The 9,468-nt window shown below is 33.2% G+C and overlaps 1 long non-coding RNA gene across 1 annotated transcript; it reads right to left on the bottom strand.

The window, feature by feature from the left end:
• Positions 1–364: 364 nt before the first annotated feature.
• On the bottom strand, positions 365–6,497 carry LOC133803161 (uncharacterized). The gene is made up of 2 exons (XR_009877812.1): positions 6,094–6,497; positions 365–555 (listed from the first exon to the last, which is right to left on the bottom strand). It is a non-coding gene; the product is annotated as an uncharacterized LOC133803161 (long non-coding RNA).
• Positions 6,498–9,468: the final 2,971 nt, after the last annotated feature.

Genomic DNA, 9,468 nt, shown 5'->3' with positions numbered 1-9,468 from the left:
ATAGGTGTCGCCATTGCTGGCTACGCCGACAGTTAATAGGTGTCACCGTTGCTGGCAACGCCGACAGTTAATAGGTGTCGCCGTTGCTGGCAACGCCGACAGTTAATACGTGTCGCCGTAACATTAGATTTATATATAAAAATAATAATTTTTCGATAGGTATTTTTTTAAAACCTTTAATTATATTTTTAACAATTGAAGTTTGATATAAATTTAAATTAAGAAATTACTCACATAATTAATTATTATTACCATAACTTGTAAGAAAAAATATATTTATCATAATAAAAATTCATATACATACAATATGTATTCATATAATTGAAATGTAAATAATACATCAAATCCTCATGAGACTAAATAATTCTCAATAAAAATTCATTATAATATTATAAATCCATAAAGTTCAAAATATATAATACAATAAATTTCAACAAGACAACATAATTCTCTTCTCCAAATCACTACAAACTCAATCATATTTCTTTTGTCAATATTCTTTCTAATAAATCTAGACATCCACTTAAAAGTCAGTCCTGTGATATTCCCTGTTCCCTGCACCAATGAATTAAAGACTTCAAATTATAACTAAATGGTATATCTTACCATAATATATTAAAAAATGAATGAGAGAATCAACAATATAAATATGTAAAATTAGTTGATTAATCCCTCTTAGAGATTATTAAACAAAAACTGACATTGTAAGAATGCTGACAAGGTTTGAGACGGTTGGGAGACCAATGATGTTGTAAATTATAGTATTTGATAGACATCTTTGCACTAGCTTGAAAGGAGTGTGGAAAAAAAAATTTGGTTATTTTAAAATTTTGTAACATCGTACATTAAGGTTTTACATTTGCCTTGGTACCTACACAGAAGACCATTTTGCAACTTAATTTACCATGTCCACATACCAAATAAAATAGAAAATTAATATTTGAGTACAAACTCTATAAATATATATACAAAAAAATAGTATATTAAGCAAGTAACAGGCCATGTAGTCAAAAGACAATCCACATAATTTATAATGGATTAAAAGTAGTCACCATGTACACATTACTTCAGTTATGTGTTATTTCTCTGAAATAATCTTACTAGAATTTCACAATGATCAGAAATAGAGATAAGAATCCATAGAAGAAGAGAAAAATAAACCAGTAGAGAATAAAGAGGAAATATGAGCTAAAATAATATTGTACTGAGATTAAGTGTATGAATACAGTGGTGAAGGTAATTCAAGAGACCTTCGGCTCTCCCAAAACCAATCCCTAAGGATCCCAATCCCCAAATAGACGAATCCCTTATTCTTTCCTAGAAAGATCTATTTGTCGACTTCTAATATTCAAACATGCTCAAAATCACACTTAAGAGAGCATAAACTAGCCAACAAAACCAGACCATAAAAGTAAAACAGTCTACTAACTGAACTAAAACAAAAACAGCTTATGATACTTGACAAAAGCATAAAAGGAAAACAAACCAGTAAAAACATACACAATAAACAGCATCTGTAACGCCCTACTTCTTTAGAGCCGTTACTAAGTGTGTTTAAAATCGTGCTTTCAACTTGCTAATCGAGGTTTTAACCCAAAACATGTCACTAAGCCATAATTAAAAAGAAAACATTAGAGAAAGTAGTTTTTCACAATTAATTATAAAAATTTACATTTGGGATCCCAAAACATAGTTTAGAAAATATTTACAACACAAAACTGATCAGAGTCGACTAGACGACAAAATCTAAGTTCATTTACAAGCATCTCCCAAAATCCCCTAGCTGTGACAGCCAGGCTGGCCGGACATGTACACGCCGCCTCACGCCAGCTGTGCTCATGGTTGGTTGATCTTCTCTTTACCCTTACCTGCACCACAGAGCATCTGTGAGCCGAAGCCCAGCAAGGAAACCCATAACAGATAACATTTGCAATACACGAATCAAACATATAAACAGGCCACCAACGACTAAACACATACGGCCTAGCCGTCCCAGGCGTTTACCAAGCCCTGGGTTCGCGGACCACGCCGTAAGGATATCCCAAGTATCCTGTTAGGGACTCGCCCTGGCAACTCGCACCCCACGTGCTCAACGCCGCTCCCGGCCTCTTGCCGCTCTCAGCTTTGCACTCATCGTGCTTGACGCCATTCTCGGTCTACACCGTTCCAGGCTCTTGCCGATCACACATATAATATCAAACACAATATAGCAACAAGCACAGAATTCAAGCATAAACAGATAAAGAGCCATGCTATGCAATTCTAGTATATAGGGCTCAGCCCTGCATGTCATTTCTATTCAATATATCGGGCTCAGCCCTGCACACAAGCTCTATGGATACAGGGGTTTCCTTATCTGAGTTTCGAGCTTCCTGAGCACCGATGCCCTGAGCACAGTCCACTAACGTGAGCCTCGTCAAAATCCTAGTCACAACACATAATAATATCCGACCATCAAATTCCAACCCAACAAATAACCTCAAACCATAACCCTAACCTCCGGGATCTTGAATTCTATCAATCCGAATGATAAAATCCATCCCGAGCCTTACCCTTTAAGTTCCCAAGTCAAAAATATCATTAAAATCCTCACTGACACTAAGGGCCGCGACCCCACCCTCTAGAGCCGCGACTAGCCTCAAAACAGAGGCTAGCTCTCCACTGACCACCACGCGGGCCGCGGCGCGCTCGAATTTTCTCAGCCTCCCATGGCTGCGCGCGCATGCGGGCCGCGGCACACCCCTCCTAGGGCCGCGGCTCCATACGACGAACCCAGATTTTCCATCAGTTTTTCATCCCTTCTTCAAGCCAATTACCACCAAAACCAAACTAAAACTCCTAGATATTCAACATAATTACTCCAGCACAGAAACAACATCAAAACCTCATCAAAGTATGCTCCAAAACTTAGCTAAAACACCCAAAGATTAAGCAAGCTTAGCTACATGCAATCCTCTAGAACCAGCAGAAAGTTAAAGACTAGACTTTAATGTTTAGAGCTTACCTTGCTGAGCCTAATCCCAGAATTTTGATCCTCAATCCCAAAGCTTCAAGCTCCTAAAGCATCCCAGCTGAAATCCCTTCAATTCCTTGGTAATTCCTTTAGGTTTCCTCTTGAATTCCACCTTAGAGAGTGTAAGAGAAAGGAGAGCAAAAGCTAACTTCAGTTCTTAGGAGAGTATGAGTCGGTTTCTAAACAGTTCCTTTCACTTATTTGTTTTATATAACTTAAGTCTAAAGGTTACCTCAAGGCTCGGGGTGTCAAAACGTCCCCGAAGGCAAAAATGGTAAATTCCCCAAATATTCCCACCTAGGCATGCTATCCTCAAATATATCTCCAAATATTTATTTCCATGTCTCGATAATCCCATAATTCAACTAATACCCGAGTTACCCCTCGACTCGCCCCGAGTCCGAATCTCAACCCCGTTGTGACTCTCTGGCTAACCGCTCCCCAGGACTGTCTCGGTTCGTGCTGAACAGACATATCACACGTATACAACATATATTTCATTTATCACATTTATGCCCCCCAATATCCAGACGGGGCCCACATGCACATTTAACTCAATTAAACATGCATCATAATCATATATACACATAAATTCGCATACAAGCAAATTAAATCACTTATTGCCCTCCAGGCACACTAATCAAGGCCCTAAGCCCGATTAGCAAATTCGGGTCGTTACAGCATCAAAGAGCCACTAGGGATGACAAGGATCAACATAGCCAACAATATACTAGAAAATAAAGACAGATAAAAGTAGCTCAAATGTACCTTATAATACAATTATCAAAAGTAGGGTACCTAAAACCTCAAAGCAATATAAATCTGAATACAACAAATATGGTAGCACAAAAAACTCCAAAATCTAATATAAATATCATTATGAGTCTATTTAGTATTTAGTATTTAGATCTTCATGATCTTGGACTAGGCATTGGCCCATTTAGCCAAGTTTTCGATAAAAATTCACTAAGGTTTGGTCTATTTCATAAATTGTCCCTACCCTTATGTGGTATCTTCGTCCCCACGGTGGAACCCTATGCAAAAGTTATTTTGCTACAATTCCCCGACCCTCTTGCAAAAGCTAGTTTTTTTTTTGTCATATTCAATATATGACTATCTTGAGCTCTATTTGAATATAAATGAAAGTGAAATGTTAATCTTTCAAAATATAAATCATTCATACTATTTTTTATGATTTAGCTAGTGTAGTTGAGGTCTTCAAGCAAAAAATAACAATTTTTATCTCTTAGCCCATCATTTTTAATTATCATTGCTAAATTTAAAACAGATAGCACTTCCCCTGTATTTGTAACCTAACCATCTGTCAATATCAATTTGAATAATTCAATCAATTCAAACAACATTTTTCTTCCTTATATCTCCCCCAACACGCAATTATATATATCGCAAAACCTACTTCACTAAGACATGCAAGTTCTCAACCTTCCGTTATCACCGCAGCACACAATTATAATCTCAGAACCTACTTCACTATGGATGAATATTTAAGATATTCAAACTCCTCTAACATACACTTGTATAATATTAAAAATAATAAAAGAATATACCTCTTCCAATCAATAGCAAGCTTTTCTAATGCTCCTAAAAAAACAAGGCAAGTTTTCACCTTTTAGAATGACCAAACTAAAAAAATTCAGATTGTATATCAAAAATGTGTTTCCTGAAAACTTTCTTGAAATTTTTTATTTTGTGGCATCTTAATATCATTGAAATACACTTGTTAGAGCAAACAAACCACTCAAAACTCAAAAATCTAAAAAGATATGGCAAGTTTTCAAATTTGAGCATAACTAAAAAAATTTAGATTGTATGCCAAAAATGAGTTTCATGCAACTTTCTTGAAAAAGAGCACAAAAAATTAACAAGCACAAAAAAATTTCATCCATCACTTTCTTTGAATGAACATCTTCTTGTCCATTTCAACATTGGAATAATCTATTGTTGTAGAATCAAAGGAAAACAACCATATGATCCAGTAAGGATAAATTTAAGTGTACCATTTAACTAAGCTTCTTGAATTGAGATATAGTCATACAAAATAGAAAATGCAGTGTTCAGTCATGATTATCAGCTATATCCACATATATTTTATTATTTAAAATTGCAAAAACCTTCAACAAATTCTACAGAAAGCAACCTCAAGAGCTGTAAAATCATTATATCAGGTGGTATCAATATAGTTATAAGAAAAAATGCATGAAACCTAGTAACAATTTGCAAGAGTTTACACTCCCGAGATTGTAGGGCTCAGTGAATGCATGAATTAAACAACTTGGTATCAATGATTGCTTAAATATCTGCTAATCATATTATAAGATCTATTGACAAGTTCACAAGATAATCTGGAGGGGCCTGCAGTCTTGTAGGACAGACTGGGTTCATCGTATATCAAAGTGTGCCTGATATTACACTAATACACTTGGCTTCTTTCTGTGGTGAAACACAATTCTACGCATCTCCTTTCTATATTAAAAAAAATTCTTATATGACTTTTAATATATATTACCCCTCAATCAATCTTAGAATAAATTATCATCTCCTCCCTCCTCTCTCTCTCTCAGGGGTTGTAACTCCATCCAACTCAAGACTACCTCCAATCAAATAAAGAATAGACTCAATGAATTATAATTGAATTAATCTTTCAAAGTTAAAGCATTCGTACTTCTAACAAGGTTTCGGAAAAATAGAAACTGACTGCATAGTCATACATACTCGTCAAAGCATAAAGCTTCAGATTCTAATCATCTACATAACAGCATATCCCTTTAAACAAAATCATATACACAACAAAGCATAAACTAAGCATTAAACTTGGCTTCTAATGGGTACGTAAAAAAGAAAGAGCACACAACAATGTTATATTAAAACAAAGCATAACCTAAGCATCAAACGTGGCTTCTAATATTACATAATATTAAAACTAATTTCCCCTCCAATGGTAAAATCAAACGAACGCACAACAATGTTATATATCAAGATTCATTATCTCTTTCCTAAAATTTCTAAGCAACCAAATTAACAGTTTAAAATTTTAGCAAATGAAAAAGTGTACAGTGAACCTGAAACAGCTACAACCCACGACAACACCACAACCACAGCCCCATCGCACCACCACCCACGCTGGACACCACTACCTAGGCAAGCCCCATCGCACCACCACACACCCATGCCCGCCACCTGCGCAACAACAGAGAATAAGAGAGAAAGAGAGAGTTACCAAGAGATGAAGAGGTAGCCGATCGAGAGTCATCGTGACGTCACATTGATCACTTCGCCACCCCACCCCACTTCATAGTCACTGTCTCCTTCGCCGTTGACGAGAGGGAAATAGGAAGCTGAGTGGGTGAGTGAGTGAGAGGGATGGGAGGAAGAGAGAGATGTTAGGGTGGGTTGCGGCTGGGAAGGGGGATAGAGAGAGAAAGATAGGGTTTAGTGGAAAAGGAAAGAAATGTGGGTTGGGTAGAATTTTTATTTTTTATTTTATTTTTAAAAGTCTAGGTTGAGTTTTTAAAATTATATAAATATGCTAAAGAAAATAATGTATTATTTAGTTATCATGATACAAATTTAAATATATTTATGATTGTTTGTTAAAAAAAAATATATAATTATTATTATAAAAAAATATAAATACAAAATTTAATGATATTTAGAAAAAATAGATACAATAAAATATTAATAATATATTATTAGTTTTTATTTTTTATATATATTTAAAAACTAACAATTTATAATTATTTTTAAAGAATTATTAAAAGATTTAACCACCAATAAATAACTTACTTCCAACTATTGCTTATTTTTTTAAATATTTTCAACGTAGATTTTAAAAAATAAAAATAAAAACATTAATATTATTAGTGAAATTTTAAAATTATTTTATAATATTTAACAAATCCATAAAATAACACATTTTTAACTAATTTTATCATAAATATGTTAAACAAATATAATTTAAGTATATTAATCTTTATATAAAAATTAATTTAAATTTTGATATAAAAATTATTAAAAATAAAAAGAGTAATATTAAAAATTTAGAAAAAAAAATCTTTCTTTTAAAGTTTTTAATTAATACATAATTTTTACAAAAATATTTACATAATTTAGTTTAGTTGTAAATTATATTTTCAGATATTTTTTTATTTGAAATTTGGCAATAAATTATACCTGTCGCTACTATTTAATATCATTAAAAAGTTTCACAAATTTTTCAAATAATTTTTTTTAACTAAGACTTTATTATTACAATTTAGTTATTAATATCTTTTTATAAAATTAAATTAAAGTCTTGTTACTCTTAATATCATAATTAATTTAAAATTTTATATAAAAATTATTATAAATACAAAAGTTAATAATATGAACAATTTAGAAACAAAAAAAAAATCTAGTTTTAAAAGTTTTTTTATAAATACATAATTTTAATAAATACATATTTGAATAATTTAGTTTATTTTTAAAATTTTATTATTCATTAATTATAATTTTTTATTTGAATTTTGGTGACATTTTATGACTGTCGGCATTGAACTTTTATTAACTGTCGGCGTTAGGGTCAATAGCGACACTTTTTAACTGTTGGCATTGATCTCGAATTAACTGTCGGCGTTGGGGTCAATAGCGACACATTTTAACTGTCGGGATTGGTCTCGAATTAACTGTCGGCGTTGGGGTCAATAGCGACACATTTTAACTGTCGGCATTGGCCTTGAATTAACTGTCGGCGTTGGGGTCAATAGCAACACTCTAAAGCAACAGTGACAGTTATTAGCTGTTGGCATTGGTCTCTATGCCTACAGTTTTTAACTGTCGGCGTAGAGTCCCGCTAAGCAATTACGACAGTCGACAGAATTGACTGTCGTGGTTGGGTGTCGGGAAAGCCCAGTTTTGTAGTAGTGATACATATCTTTATTTCATCAATCTTTTCACCATTAAATCACAAAATCAGCAAGCATAAATCACCATGAATTTTATCTTTTACCTCATGCCTCATAAAATTCATACAAGATCATTCATGTTTCATTAACACAATAATTCACAAATCCTAACATGCTCTTATTATACAAATAATTCAAAGAACATATCTAGCACATATTCATATTCAACCTTATAAAACCTTATTCTTTTTTTCTAATGAGTTCATGCCTGTAACCCAACAAAATAATAATACAACATGCATGAATATCATAACACAAATCCTCATATATGCCTTTATATAAAACCTAACATGTCCCTATTATTTTTCATGCATACCACAATATATTGCTACATAATCTCATATACACCCTATCATGTTTCTAGATTCACAATTGATCTAAAGCATATAAGAAAAACAATCATGCTTGAACATTACCCTTAGGCCGAAACACCTAGGATACCCAATAATAATTTACACAAAAATCCTCATCTATAAACACCTGAAACCTAGCATGTTTCTAACATGTAAATGTGACACAAAATAAAACAACCCAATATGCCCAAACCACATAGGCTGAAACATACATACATAAAATCATAGAATATCATCAACATCATATTTCAATAGTCATCTCATTACACATATTATGAACATACAACAAAAGCAAACCAACCCATAAACCCATGCATCAAAATATAAGAAAAATCATTCCATCAACACCACATATTATCCTATTACAAACAAACAACTTTCAGCCATAGTCTCTCCAAAACATCATTCATCAAATACCAATAACCAAAAGATTGAGGGGGAAAAATTCAATACCTCTCTTGATTGTAAAATCAAGAACACAAGTTGATCAACACCCAAACTTTACCACCCCTTGCTCAAGCCTAGGGTTTTTTTTTATGAAAATCGCCATGAGGAGAAGAAAGAATCCAACCAACCACAACAATAAACACAAAGTCAATATCATATAATCAAGAGAAGAGATTAGACAAACAAATTCACAAGGAAAACATACTCTAGACTTGGTTCCTCTTCTTCTTCTTCTTCTTCTTTCTTTCCTCCTTCTCTCTAGAAAATGGCAGCCCTTCCCCTTTCTCTCTCTAGCTTGCCACACACTCTCTCTCTATTCTCTCTCTAGGTCATGGTAGCCAAGAGCAAAAATGCTCTTCCATTTTTCCCATTCCATCTTTATTATAATTTTCCCATAAAGACTCAAATAAAAGAAAAAGATAACTTTCCCTTCTTTGTTATTTTCTTTTATTTTTAATTTATTTGATTTTATCTAATTTGGTAGTAAAATAAAGATGATAGCATCTTTTCCCTATTTTATCTAAAATCACCCAATCAAATAAATGGTAAAATAAATCTCTCATTCACACCATGTGCTACACGTCCATACCCCATTTCCCTTTCTTTTTTTTTTATAAATTAATCAATTAAATCCAATATATGGAAACTATAAAAATGTGTAGAAAAGTCTACACATGTGCATCATGCTTCCATG

Source organism: Humulus lupulus, chromosome X, assembly GCF_963169125.1.
Source record: "Humulus lupulus chromosome X, drHumLupu1.1, whole genome shotgun sequence".
NCBI classification, from domain to species: domain Eukaryota; kingdom Viridiplantae; phylum Streptophyta; class Magnoliopsida; order Rosales; family Cannabaceae; genus Humulus; species Humulus lupulus.
This window is presented reverse-complemented; position numbering and strand designations above follow the sequence as displayed.